Source organism: Ailuropoda melanoleuca, chromosome 8 (assembly GCF_002007445.2).
Source record: "Ailuropoda melanoleuca isolate Jingjing chromosome 8, ASM200744v2, whole genome shotgun sequence".
Classification (NCBI taxonomy): domain Eukaryota; kingdom Metazoa; phylum Chordata; class Mammalia; order Carnivora; family Ursidae; genus Ailuropoda; species Ailuropoda melanoleuca.
Genome location: NC_048225.1, coordinates 118896099 through 118910809, shown reverse-complemented (window position 1 = coordinate 118910809; position 14711 = coordinate 118896099). Strand labels below are relative to the sequence as shown.

The 14711-nt window shown below is 44.4% G+C and overlaps 1 pseudogene; it reads right to left on the bottom strand.

Annotated features, from left to right (window-relative positions):
* Nucleotides 1-919: 919 nt before the first annotated feature.
* On the bottom strand, nucleotides 920-1673 carry LOC100480306 (annotated as a pseudogene).
* Between the last annotated feature and the right edge of the window lie 13038 nt (nucleotides 1674-14711).

Here is a 14711-nt window from a genome sequence, read left to right as displayed (position 1 = left end):
ATTTTCTTTTTTTTTTCTTTAAAGATTTTATTTATTTATTTGACAGAGATAGAAATAGCCAGCGAGAGAGGGAACACAAGCAGGGGGAGTGGGAGAGGAAGAAGCAGCCTCCCAGCAGAGGAGCCTGATGTGGGGCTCAATCCCATAACGCCGGGATCACGCCCTGAGCCGAAGGCAGACGCTTAACCGCTGTGCCACCCAGAAGCCCCTGAATACATATTTTCTAGTCTTTAAAGTGGAGAAGGAAATATAAACATTAAAGCATAGAGGAAATCACAAAGTAAAAGCAAAGATTTGGGGATAATTAAATTAAAAATTTTCAATATTAGAATCACCAACAAAATTAAAAGAACAAAAACAAATGAAGAAAAAAAATCAGCACAAAGTTCATAAGAATAGCTCATAGAAAAAAGAATAGCTTATACAAGTAAGAATCTCCAATAGAAAAATGGGCAGCATTATAAATTGAGCGTTCTATAAGCATAGGGAAAATGTTTGCAAAATAAATGCAAAGAAATCCTAATTAAAACATCGAATTATCACATTTTTACCTATGTGAAGTTCTAATCTTTATGAAACACAGCTTTTAATGGTAGCAAGTGTTTGCTGCTTATACCGCCAAGAGAAGTATAAATTGTTGCCACTTACTTAGAAAACTTTTCTCTCTTGGGGCGCCTGGGTGGCACAGCGGTTAAGCATCTGCCTTCGGCTCAGGGCGTGATCCCGGCGTTATGGGATCGAGCCCCACATCAGGCTCCTCTGCTATAAGCCTACTTCTTCCTCTCCCACTCCCCCTGCTTGTGTTCCCTCTCTCGCTGGCTGTCTCTATCTCTGTCGAATAAATAAATAAAATCTTAAAAAGAAAAGAAAAGAAAAGAAAGCTTTTCTCTCTTTTCTGATGGCTGATCTTATTTATTTATTACTCTCGAACCTCTCCTTTTTGACTGGACTCAGACTCAGAGGTGGAAGCCATTAGAGAAGACAGAGAGGACTCCATTTCTTGGCAATCTGTTTCTGGCATTTTTCTTTGGCCCGTCTTTCACTTGGTCAAAAGTTCAGCATATTCTGTAGACTCCTCCTTATTTTTCTCAGTACGCTGTTTCTTCAGAGCAATACACCCACGTTTGTGTGGCAGGACGTGCCGAGTAACAAACAAGACGCTGAATCCGGGCTGCTCTGCACTTAGATTTCTTCCCGTCCTTGTTTAGGGGCTTTGCCACACCCTACTGGTGGGAAGCATCCTCTTAGAGAGACTGAAAGGTGTGTGGATTCTGCCAGGTTTTTCGGGTCCCAGATGATGAGGTAAGTAGTATCAGTGAGGCCAGGGATATCCTTCTCCCCCTTTTCTTACAATGACCAAATTGAGATCCCTCAGATTGGCATCCAAAGATGTGTGCTTTCTTTCTCCAGTCCTCCTTGGTCTGGAATAGGATCGTCTCTCACTCAGGAGCAGGTGGACCTGGCCACGGTGGAGACACCTGCTTCATGGGGAAACCTTGTTTGTCGTTCCCGTCAGGAGTCCGCACTGCAGAACCCTCCCATTCTTCACCCAAAGCATCAGCAGCAACTTCTGTGGCCACACGCTTCTCGTGAAAGGTAAGAAGTTTGCAAACATCATCCACTTCAGTGAGTTTCTGGCAGCCAGTGGCTGGGAAACAGAAATTCAGTCTCATCCCGAAGCAGCCCCCTGTCTCGGAAGAGCCATGAAAAAGAGCTAGAAAGCTTTTTGATAATTGATTCAAGAGCCTTAGAAATTTTTGTATCCCTTTATCCTGAAATTCATTTGCTTTTTCTGAAATTGATTTTTAAAAGAATCTCTGCTAAGGAACAACTCAACAATTCAAAGAAACATCCATGCAGGAAGATTTTCATTGCATTATTATATGTAAGAAGCAAAGAATTGGAAACAATATCTCAATAGTATAGAAATGTAATAAATGACTGTGCACGCATAAAATTAAATGTTATAGACATTGGAAAAATCAAATGATATGAAAATGCTTACGAGACTATATAAGTAAAATGTAAAATATAAGCTATACATGGAACATCTGTTTACTTTCTATATCTATGTGGCAGCTATTTCTCTATTTGTCTATTTTTATCTCTCTGTCCATCCTTCTGTCTATCTATCTATCTATCCATATGTTGTACGTGTCCAAGAGGGTTTCCTTAGTGCAGGGCCACCCACGGAGAATCAAACTGACCGCAGAACCTGGGGAGGAGTCCTTGACCTGTCCCTGCCCTGTCGCTGCAGGCCGAGCCACTCTGGACCTGAGATACTGACCCTACTTGGTCTGGAGGCTTAGTCTCTCCAAACCTCTGGCAAATGATCACCTTCTCTTACGAGGGCCTGCACCCTGTCCCAGCCATGCTATCCACGCAGACCACTGCAGCGTTCATCACACAAACCAACAAAGTCTAGTACACATGCAGGCCATCGTTCCACGGAGGAGACCTGGCCGGTGTTTGCACTCCCATCCTTTCATCCTTCCTGAGGCCGGTTAACCTCTCTGCACCCTTCCTGCTAACAAGCGAATGGATACTCAGCAAGTGCAGCCCAAACCAAATATTAGACTGTTAGTCAGACTGGAATGTTCCTCAGTCATGTATATGAATAGTGTTTGAAGTTTGGGGTTAGCCACATGACCCGCCTCTCATTATCACAGATGACAAAGAACCGACTGTATTCATAACCATATGAATATGACTCACACGAGCTAGATTTTATAAGCAAGAAAAAACAGAGAAAGGGGGGAAAAGATGAAAATAAGTGGACAGAGGAGTGGGGGGTTGAGAGAAAGCACAAACGAAAGATTGTTTTAACTGGGAGGCACCATACAGGGCAGTCCGCAAATCCAGCCCCATCATCTCCCGGTCTTCTTGTCTTTGTCATTAAGGGGAACGCATGTGGGGCCAGGCCAGCGCCTCCAGCCCTCAGTACGTGGTGCGTGGTCCCTGTCGCTCTCTGAGTCGGGGGAGAAAAGACAGATAGGGTGAGAGCTGGAGACAAATGGAGTTTTGGTGGACGTAAAGATGAAAACCAGGCCCCGATTTTCCCAAATGAGCAGGAAATGCCATCATTTTCATGTTGGGACCCCTTTTAAGGTCAATGCACGTGTCTCACTTTTTCCACATTCTCTTGGCCTCCATCTGGGCCCCTCAAGGCCTCAGCATGGCCTGTGTTTATCTCTGATGGGATGACTCCGTGAAGTCACTTCTCTGTCATGCATTCCTTGTCAACAGGCAGCTCCCCTCAGACTCCACTGGGTGGGCTGGACTCAAGCCTGGTCTTCTCAGAGGGCTGCTGTGGCCCCAATTCTCTTGAGCCCCATGCCTTGGACCATCCGGTCTAAAAGGACCAGTATCTGGGGTGCTGGTTCTCTTCCTGCATTTGGTGCCTGAGAACCCTGCTGTTTTTCTTGACAGTCCAGCAATCAAAGCCCCGCTTGGGCAGGGACAGCTCTTCCTTCGATTTAGAGGATGTTTATTTGGCAGAATCCAGAGAATTTTGAATCCAGGTCCTTTCCAAAGGAGATCAGAATCCCCGTGGGCCTTGAAGCTTTGAAGACCAGGTCTGTATCTGAAGCATCCCCTTATGAGTTTGCAAACCTTCAGGGCCTGATCCAGTTTAAATGCATACCTACTATGTTCTCCCAAACATCATGGTCAGGGGCTCAGGCGGGTCTCCTGACAACTCCCAGAATTCCGAGCACACACCACGTGGGCTCCCCTGCATCTCCGTTAGTTACTGAAATGTTGCAGATAGGAGGGCAAGGGCTTGGCTCCAGCCTTCCACGTCTCTCTGCTGGCTTCCTGTCATCATCTCTTTACGGGTCCCTCCCCCGTAGCATTTCATCAGCGCCTGGCAATCTTACTTCTCCAACCCATCATCCTTTACCGTGCTATCAAAGCAGCATCTGTAAAGGGCACAATCGATCACGTTGTTCCCCATTTCCAAGGCTCGTCGCTGCCTGGAGCTGCATACAGGACACACGAGGTTCCCCCCACTTCCCCCTCCCGGCTCTGCCTGTGTCTGCCCTTAAGCGGTGGCCTCTGATCCCGTTTGATATCCATGACTTCGTTCCTTCAGCTCTCTCTACCTGGGTAACTGTGGTTGTTCTCTGTTGGGGGAGATCTCAGGGATTGTTCAAGGCCAGATCAAGTGTCACATCTTTTTGGGCGGGGGGGAGCATTGTAGAGTCCAACGCACCACATACTAACTCTGGGGTCATCAGGAGATTTATTAGGCTCGTTTCCACTTAACTCTAAATTGTGCAAAAAAAAAAAAAAACCTACTCGGAAGTTGAATGAAAAATAAATAAACTCATATATATAAAGCCACCAGCTTGGTGCCTGGCAGGAGGAGTCAATAGCCTTTTTTCTACCTTTGGCCTTCCCTGTGGCTTATGACTCATAGTTTCCTTTTCCTTCCCTCTGTTCTCTGAAGGCCTTTTCAAACCCTTGGAAGCGTTAACTGTGCTCGTGTGTGGTCATTCTCCAGGACCTGCTGCTCTTGCGGGAGGTGAGCCCTCTGAAGGCAGGACCTTGGCTTGTCCCTCTTCCCAGCCCAAGGCAAGTGGGGACTCAAAAAGCTGAATGAAGTAGTGAATGGTCGGCACGGCAACCTCTTGGGGGGGGAGGCAAAGCCTGAGGGCAAGCCTTGTGCTGTTTCTTAGTGGAAATCAAGAGCTACTTTCCACTGATGTCCTTGACTTCTCAGTCACACTGGATGAGACCTCATGGATCGGGGTTCTAGAACCTCGGGGGTGTCAAAGAGCTGGAAGGGGTGTCAGGGATCTCCAGTGTTTGAGACTCAGAGTGGTGCAGGCTCTGGCCCAAGGTTCCAAGGGTGTGACAGACAAAGCTGGGCCCAGACATCTTACATTCAGTGTCTTCCGCCAGGGCTCCCTCCTGCTCCCTGCTTTTGTTTGCCCCTAACCTCAGGGAAGGGGTGGGGGGGGATGCTGACTCAGCAAGAGTGCTTACAAAATTCTCCTTATCTTGAATATTTCCAAACTGCCGAGGCTCAGGTGGCTCGGGATGAAGTCTTGAGCAGTCCGTGTGGCTGGACGTAAGCATTCTGTAAAGCTTGCGAGAAGATGGAGGAATTACATGCTTCTCTGGATTCCACAGTCCCCTCACCTCCAGCTCCAAGGGCTTCCCAAACACGAACTTCTCTGCCCTCAGAAGCACCCTGCTAAGAAGGGGCTCTCTCTCCTCCCTCTGACAAGAGGAGACCCGAAGGCCCAGAAGTGAAACCATTTCCCTTGGACGCCTCAGTGAGTCAGTGGGGCGGCTTTAAATAGAACCCACCACCCTACCGCTCCCACTTCCTACCCATTAGACCACATTCTCTTCTGAGCACAGGAATGCAAGCCCTGCACATTCCTTCTAAGGACAAAATGTGCCCTTTGGAATTAGCTACAGGATTCCAGATTGAGCGGTGTGAGGGAGGGAGGGATGGGAATGAGGACCAGGAGGATGAAAGTGACTTTCTTTCCTTCTCTGTTTGGACTACACATTGGCAGAGAGCAGCTGTGTCAGGGGAAGGCGAGCGAATCCTGAGACTTTGGGCGTTGAAATGGTTACTCACATCCCTGATCACACCACACGGCATTGGCGTCGGTGGCCAGTGCCGCCTGTGTGGCTAGTAATGGTGTTTCAGACCCCCTTTAATAGAAAGCCAGAAAGACAATATCTTGTTTACTCCTTAAAATAGTTCCATGAGGTTATTATCATATGTTTACAGCTGGGGATACTAAGCCTCTAAGAAAGCAATTAAGTCGCCTGGGTGACTCAGCTGTCAGGGGTTAAATTCACAATGGAAGTCAAGTGAGTTTGGTCCCTACGTTCTCTTCTGTTCACCAGTGGTTCTCAAAGTGGGGTCCCCGAACCAACAGCACCTGGGAAATTATTCGAAGAGCAAATTCTTGGGCCTCCACCCAGTCTTACGAATCAGAAAGTCAGGGGAAGGGGCCCCGCAGTCTGCTCTAGGAAGGCCTCCAGGGGACCATGAGGAAGTTTGAGAACCACTCTTCTTCACTGTGATGCCTGGGGAAGCAGGAGCCCTCAGAAAGGAGACGAGCAGTGGGTGAGGGAAGGTGGTAGGGAACAACCCCGACAGGACAGCATGTCACCGAAGTGGAGAGGGCAGGCTCCGATGAGCCCCCTCATGGCCCCATGGTGGGAAATGTGGGCAGGTACACAGCCTCACCGTGAAGGTGTTACCTGAGGTTCCAGAGGGGCACACGGAGCGAGGGCATTAAAATAAGCCACTTCCCTAACGCTGTCCTGACAGACCCTCAAGGGTCCACCGAGGCTAGAGGGAGGAGCGAAATGGAGAAAGGAAATGGATACCGAGGAACAGGGGAAAGCAGAACAGGGAACGAAAGGGAAGGGAAGGCATTGAGTAGGCTTTGGTAGAGAAATATGAACAGTGGGGGCACCTGGGTAGCTCAGTCGGTGAAACGTCTGCCTTGGCTCAGGTCATGATCTCAGGGTCCTGGGATCGAGCCCCATGTCGGACTCTCTGTTCAGTGGGGAGTCTGCTTCTCCCTCTGCCTCTGCTGCTCCCCTCCCACCCCCCGCTTGTGCTCAAACTCTCTCTCTTTCAAATAAAGGGATAAAATCCTTAAAAAAAAAAAAAAAGGAATAGGAAACATGGTGGCCCCTTGTGAACTGAATGCCCTTGCCCTGCATGGAAGGGTTCTGGATTGCTTTAACTTTCTACTTCTAAATAAACTTTGGGAGTAAATAAATATGGCCTTGCTGAAACTTGTTACTGCTTCTCTTAGCTGGAGCATGTGCGTGTCAGAATTCCCTGGATTCTTCATCAAAACCCCTATGTCCAGACCGCACAACAATGAATGAATCAGAACCTTGGCATCGGAGGACCTGGTAGGGGAAAGTTTAGCTATTTATTTTGACAAAGTCTTCAAAGTGATTTCTGATCCCATCTTTCACCACCACCCCATGCAAATACACACAGACAAACAGAGACACATACGTAAGGACTGCTTTATTTAAAAAACTAAGCAAGACATAACTAGACATACCCTTCCCCCAAAAAATCCCAAGACCTGTCACCCTTCAAATTATACTCCTGTAGAATGCCAAAGCTATGGGGGGTGACAGCCATCGTCCCGGTGCAAACCCCTGCAGAGCAGGTCCCTACGCATCCACGGGGCTCTAGCCTCCCAGCCGGTCTGCGGGTGCCCCCTGATGCCCCGTGGCTGCCCATGCTTGTTGCTACCATCACCGTGGTGCTTGGAAGCTTTCGTTAGAATTGGGTAGGTGGAACTTGGAAAACAAACATTTTTATCTTTAAAGGGCTTCTGGGCCCTCTGCCCTGGGCTTCTGAGGTGGTGTGTGTGTGTGTGTGTGTGTGTGTGTGTATGAACATCTCTCAGGGAGCTCCTTTCCCACGTCTATCCGTTCGGTGTCACATGACAGTGATATCCGTGTTCTCTAGGATGGTGTGGAGCACAGATTGTGAAATCCCTCCAGGGGAAGTCAGGGCAGGTGGTGGGAGTCAAAGACACCAAGGGTATTCAGGATGGGATGAAGAACTTGGACCAGCTCTTCTGTTATCAAGACAAGAGCAAGGTCTCCAAAACTGTTTTGGTCTCTCTGTCTCTTGTTTACTTTCATGCTAATGGGTAGAATTAGGATAAAAGTGAAGGTCATTAAAAGGCAAACCTTCTAGCTGACAGCTTTTGAGTGAACAGTGCTAAGCACTTTATATGGATTCTTTCATTGAAACTTTTCTTTGACGACCATCTGAGGTAAGGGCCATTATTATCCCATTCTACAGAGGAGGAAACTGAGGCTGTGTACATTGATTTTGCCAAAAGTCAGACATCCAATAAGTGTGGAGCTGATGCTTGAACCCAACCTGGGCCTGGTGACAGCATAGACACTTTTGAGTAAGATGATAAAATGACAGAATTTGCAATTTTTGGAGGATTTTTTAATTTGTAGTTTTGTGGCAAAAAAAATAGGCTTTGTACTTTTAACTGTAAGAAGCAAAGGGTGGCTGGCGGCAAGGTGGGTGGGGAGATGGGGTAACTGGGTGATGGGCATTAAAGAGGACACGTGATGGAATGAGCACTGGGTGTTACATGCAACTGATGAATCACTGAACTCTACCTCTGAAACTAATAATACACTATGTGTTAACTAAATTGCATTTAAACAAAAAATTAAAAAAAAAGAATAGGCTTTGCTCCAACTGATAAGGAAGATGGAAAGAAGGGAAAGAAGCCAATACATACGGAGCCTCGTGTCAGAGGATTTCACGTATGTCCGTTCATTTCGTTAACACAACAACCCTCACAATTGGGTTATATTAGCTCTGTTTCTATAAAAGATGAAACTCAGGGGAGGCAAAGCCTTAGCCTAAGGTTTCCAGGTAGACCGGTGTCTGATTTGACTCCAAAACCCTGAGCAACAGTCAACACTGTCTCTCCTCAGTTTTGCGTGGAAGTGATTTTTATGTAACACCTGACACGGCCACTTATGGCTTTGACGTAACCTCTCCTGTGGTCTCAGATGACCCTGGCAGTTTCTTTTCTTTCTTTTTTTAAAGACTTTATTTACTTATTTAACAGAGAGAGAGACAGCCAGCGAGAGAGGGAACACAAACAGGGGGAGTGGGAGAGGAAGAAGCAGGCTCCCAGCGGAGCAGGGAGCCCGATGCGGGGCTTGATCCCAGGCCCCGGGGTCAGGCTCTGAACCAAAGGCAGACGTTTAATGATTGAGCCACCCAGGCGCCCCGACCCTGGCAGTTTCTATGGGATTCTATACGACATGAATTCCAAGGCCTGGGGAACGGAAATACATGTCCTAGGCAACGTGAACGAAGTATATTCTATTCTGGCTTTAAATTGCGAAGACCCTGTCCCGTATCCCCTTGAAACACTGCCTTCCGCCTCAGTCAAAGACCGGAGGATGGCTCAGGAGTCAGATTTTATTAATATCTCTTTACTAGAAAGATAGAAAGGAAAGCGAAAACTGAGCATTCAGCTTCATTTGGCATGTTTTGTTTTTTTTATCTCCAACTATTTAAAATGGAGAAGTGGTGTAGATTGGTAGGACCCCCTGCTGCACACACACCCTGAGACACAGGGACCTCAACAGGGCAGGGCACGCCTCGCTCCCAATCCACATCGGCTTTAGAGACTCAGTGTGACAGATGTCACGGATGATTCAGATCCATGAATCACTTATCTCAGCTTGTTGAGGAATGGGGTGACCCAGCCCACACTATAGGACGCATTTGTTCTTTCTGGTAAATCCCTAAGATTCTGAGCAGCTGTTTTGTTCCTACATGTCCCTCCTGATAATGGGAGGAGGGGACGAGAAAAAGAGTCTGGTGTGTATTTTGGCTGCAGTTAAATTGGACATCACAGTTTCCTTCATGGTAGAGTGTGGCCCCCCTACGTGGCCTTTGGTGCATGCTGAGAACTTGTCTTACTTTGGCGGGTTTGATGCTGTCTCTCCTCAATGCCTGTCTTTCCTGGGCAACATCAACGTCTGTGTGTATAACCCATCCAAGACTGGCCTACACGGCTATTTAATTTCTTTAGGTCCAAAGTCCTTCAGCTCCACTGAAGCCATATGAACGAACCACTACCACACTCTAAACGTGGTTATGACCTAGCTGAAGTTCTGGCTGAAGGACGTGGAAAAGTGGAATGGTTAGTGGAAGAAGAAAGCCACAAATATCAATTCTGGAGGGGATTGTGACCAATTATAGATGAGGACTCTGGTAACTTTGCATATTTTTCTTGCAAGATGTGTACTTCTATAAACTAATCATTCTCTTCTCGTTTTTGTTTAGTACCCAAGTTGTTCAATGTTAACTTTACAGTTTTAACTTCAGGTAACAGAGGCCGGCAGAATTTGGGAGACATTGAATGTAGCCGGTGGTGGATACGATTCAGTGGGGACTATGCATCTCCTTGTTCTGGGGAGGAGTTGGGAATTTCTTTACTTTTCAGGACAGCTGCATCTTGTTGGATGAAATATAGGAATATACAGATTTGGGGGCATCTGCCTTCGGCTCAGGTCATGATCTCACATTCTGGGATCAAGCCCTGCCCTGGGCTCCCTGCTCAGCGGGAAGCCAGCTTCTCCCTCTCCCTCTGCCTGCTGCTCCCTCATCTGTGCTCTCTCTCTCTCTGTCAAATAAATAAATAAAATCTTTTTTTTTAAAGAAACACACAGTTTTTTTTCTAGTTTTATTGAGATATAATTGACATATAACATTGTGTGAGTTTAAGGTGTACAATGCATTGATTTGATACACTTATGTATTGTGAAATTATTACCATACCATTTCTTTTGTGCTGAGAATATTTAACATCTATTCTTTTATCAAATTTTAAGTACGTAATACAGTCTTGTTAACATAATCACCGTGTTGTACATTAGATCTGCAAAACTTACTCATCTTACAACTGGAAGTTTGTACGCTTTGACCAACATTACCCCCTGACCCCACTCCCCAGCCCCTGGCAACCACCATGCTGCTCTCTGCTTCCAGGGGTTGGCTTTTTCGATTCCACATAAAAGTGAGATCATACAGTAACTGTCTTTGTCTGATATACAATTCACTTAGCGCAATACCTGGAGGTCCATCTACGTGGTTGCAAATGGCAGGATTTCCTTCTTTCTCATCATTATATACATTACATCTTCTTCATTCATTCGTCTAAGACAGCCTCTTACGTTGTTAGATTGTTTCCACATCCTGGCTATTGTGAATAATAAGCATGGGAGTGCAGATGTATCTTTGATATCCTTTTTCATTTCCTTTCGATCTGTACCCAGAAGTGGGATTAGTGGATGATAGGAAGTCTTATTTTTGATTTTTTGAGGAGCTTCCATATTCTTTTCTGCAATGTCTGTATCAATTTACATTCCCTCCAAAGGGTGCTTTTTTTTCTCCACATCCTTGCCAACACTTGATATCCCTTGCCTTTTGATGATAGCTATTCCAACAGCTGTGAGGTGATATCTCATTATGATTTTTATTTTACATTTTCCTGTTGACTAGTGATGTTGAATACTTTTTCATGTACCTGTTGGCTGTTTATACGTCTTCTATGGAAAAACATCTATTCATTTCCTCTGCACATTTTTTATTTGGATTTTTTTTTTTACTATTAAGTTGTATAAACTCCTTATATATTTTGGATATTAATTCCTTATCAGATATATGATTTGTAAATATTTTCTTCCATTCAGTAGGTTGCTTTTTCATGTTGTCGGTTCTTTCTTTCCTGCATAGAAGCTTGTTAGCTTTGCTTTTGTTGCTTATGCTTTTGGTGTTATATCAAAAAAATCATTGCCAAGGCCAATATCAAGGAGCTTTTCTCCCCTATATTTTCTCGTAGGAGTTTTACGGTTTCAGGTATTATGTTTAAGGCTTCAGTGAAATTTCGAGTTAATTGTTGTGAGTGATATAAGGTGGAGGTCCAACTTCATTCTTCTGCACGTGATTATCCAGTTTTCCCAACATCATTTACTGAAGAGACTATTCCTATACAGTATTCTCAGCTCCCTTGTCAAGTATTACCTGACTGTGTATGTAAGGGTTTATTTCTGGGCTCACATGTTTTATCTGAATTATTCATTCTTTACACCATTCACAAAAAGGAAGAGAGAAAGAGAATAAGAGAGAAGGAAAGAAAAAGAAAGAAAGAAAAGAAAGGAAAAGAAAAGAAAAAAGAAAAGAAAGAAAGAAGGAAGAAAGAAAGAAAAAAGAAAGGGCTAGCATTACTTTACCCCCCATCCTCTCATCCCTGTTACAGGGTAGGAAAATCTCATAAAATGGATAATCCTTTGCTCCCCCCCCCCCGCCCAGATAGATATGGTTGAAGGTGGATGATGTGTTTATGGCTTTATTTGGACCATGTAAATGCCCTGCGTCCTCTTGTAAAGATCTTTATTCAGGGGGGAAGTTACAGTGGTCTTCATGCAAACAATGTGACTGTAAGGCCATCCCAAACAGTATCCAGTGCTGTCCTTTCAGAGTGAGCACCTGTGCCTGTCTCCACACCTGTGGAGAGCTGTCTCAAGACTGGCCCACCTCCTTCCAGGCTGTGACATCAGGAGGGCAGGGTCAGGAGGGCGGCGTCAGCAACTGTCTAATTTACCCCAAGATCAGCAGATAAATGGGGAATGGTAGTAACTATTGTCTAAATTGCTTTATCTTATTCGAGATACAAACTCACTGCATCAAAACAGACTTCTCCCAGGATCTTGCCAGACATTGCAACATCTTCTCTAATTCTTTGCACATCTTTTAGGAAATCATATACAATATCTAATCCTAAACATAATGCCTGGGACTTTTTTTGGGGGGGTGCTGTCTAGGTTAAGTTTCTGTATCAGGGAAACCAAAGTTACAATAACTTAAATACAATAGAATTTTGTTTCTCTCTCATTGAATAGTCCAAAGGGGGCGTTCTCCAGAGTTTGTGGGATATTTTTCAACCCTAAGTCATTGAAAGACTTCATATGAAAGGTGATTCTGGGTCAAAGTTGCTACACATGTTGTGACATTTCTGTCAGCAAGAAACAGGAGAAAGCAAAGGACAGGAAAATTTTCTTTCTAAAGATATAATCTGGAAGTTGTAAACATCATTTCCACATATTGATCATAACTGTGTCATATGGCCACACCCAGTTGCGAGGGTAGCTAGAAATGCAGTATTTATTTGGGCAGACTTGTAGCATGCTAGAATTCAAGTGGTCTACTGCTAAAAGGAAAAGAGTTTGCATTTAGAGATATTTAGTAATGTCTTTTTCTCTTTTGTATCTAATGCCTTTAACTTTATTTTTATTGAGGCATAATTGACACATAACATTACATTAGTTTCAGCTGTGCAGCATAATGTTTTGACATTTGTATATGTTGCGAAATGATGACCGCAATAAATGTAGTCAACATCCATTACCGTACATAGTTACAGATTTTTTTCCTTGTAATGAGAGTTTTTAAGATACTCTCTTTTAGCAATGTTCAAATATCCAATGCAGTATTATTAACATGTCACCTTGCTGAACATTACATCCTCAAGAATTATATATTTGTTTTGTAACGGGTTTGCACCTTTTGACTTCCTTCCCCCGTATCTCCCACCTCCACCCCTCACCTCTGGCAACCACCAATTTGTTCTTTGCATCTATGAGCTTGTTTTGTTTCTTTGCTTGTTTTTAGATTTTACATGTAAGTGAAATCATATGGGAGGAATTTGTCTTTCTCTGTCTGACTAATTTCACTTAGCCTAATGCCCTCAAGGTACATTCATATTGTCACAAATGGCAAATTTAATTCCGTTTTTTATGGCTGATAAAGTTTCTATTAAAGATAGGTAAGTAGATAGGTACATAGATATGTACGTACATACAGACAGACAGATAGACCACACTGTCTTTATCCATGTATCCATCAATGGACACTTGGCTTTTTTCTATACCTTGGCTATTGTAAATAATGTTGCAAGGGACGTGGGGGTGCATATATCTTTCCCAGTTAGTGTATTCATTTTCTTCTGAAAAATATCCAGAGGTGGAATTGCTGGATCATATGATCGTTCTATTTTTAAATTTTTGCGGCACCTCCATACTGTTTTCCACAGTGGCTGCACCAATTTACATCCCACCAACAGTGCCCAAGGGTTACCTTTCCTCCACATCCTCACCAACACTTGTTATTTCTAGTCTTTTCGATAACGACAATTCTCATAGGTGTGAAGTGATATCTCATCGTGGTTTAGATCTGCTTTTCCCTCATCAGTGATGCTGAGCATCTTTTTCCCGTACCTACTGGCCATCTGTATGTCTTCTTTAGAAAAATGTCTATTCAGATCCTGTGCCCATTTTTTAATTGTATTGTATGTTTGTTTGCCATCAAGTTGTATGAGTTTTTTGGTTTTTGTTTTTATATTTTAGATATAAACCCCATAGCCGATAAATGATTTGTAAATATTTTCTTCCATTTATTCAGTTGCCCTTTCATTTTGTTGATGGTTTCCTTTGCTCTGCAGAAGGTTTTCAGTTTTATTTTTGAAGATTTTTTGTATGTATGTATGTCTGTATTTAGAGAGAGTGCCTATAAGCAGAAGGGAAAGGCAGAGGGAGAGAGAGACTCTCAAGCAGAGTTTGAACTGAGGACAGACTTGACTGGGGGCTCAATCTCACGACCCTGAGATCATGACCTAAGCTGAAAATAAGAGTTGGATGCTTAACAGATGGAGCCACCCAGGCGCCCCACAGAAGGTTTTCTGTGTGATGTAGTCCCGCTTCTTTATTTTTGTTTGTGTTGCTTTTGCTTTTGATACCAAATCCAAAAACCCAGTACAAGACTGGTGCCCAAGAGCATACAACCTATGTGTTCTTTTGGAGTTTTATGGTTTCGGGTCTTATGTTCAAGTTTTTAATCCAATTTGAGTTAATTTTGTGCATGGTGTACAACAGTTGCCCAGTTTCATTCTTTTGCATACAGCTGTCAGATTTTCCCAACATCATTTATTGATGAGTAGGAAACCACATGGGAGGCTCACTTGGATAAGTGTCTGTGTTGGGATCAGGACACGATCTCTGGGGGGTCCTGGGATACAGCCTGGCATCTGGCTCCCTGCTCAGCAAGGAGTCTGCTTCTCCCTCTCCCTCTACCCTTCCTTCCAACTCCCCCTCCT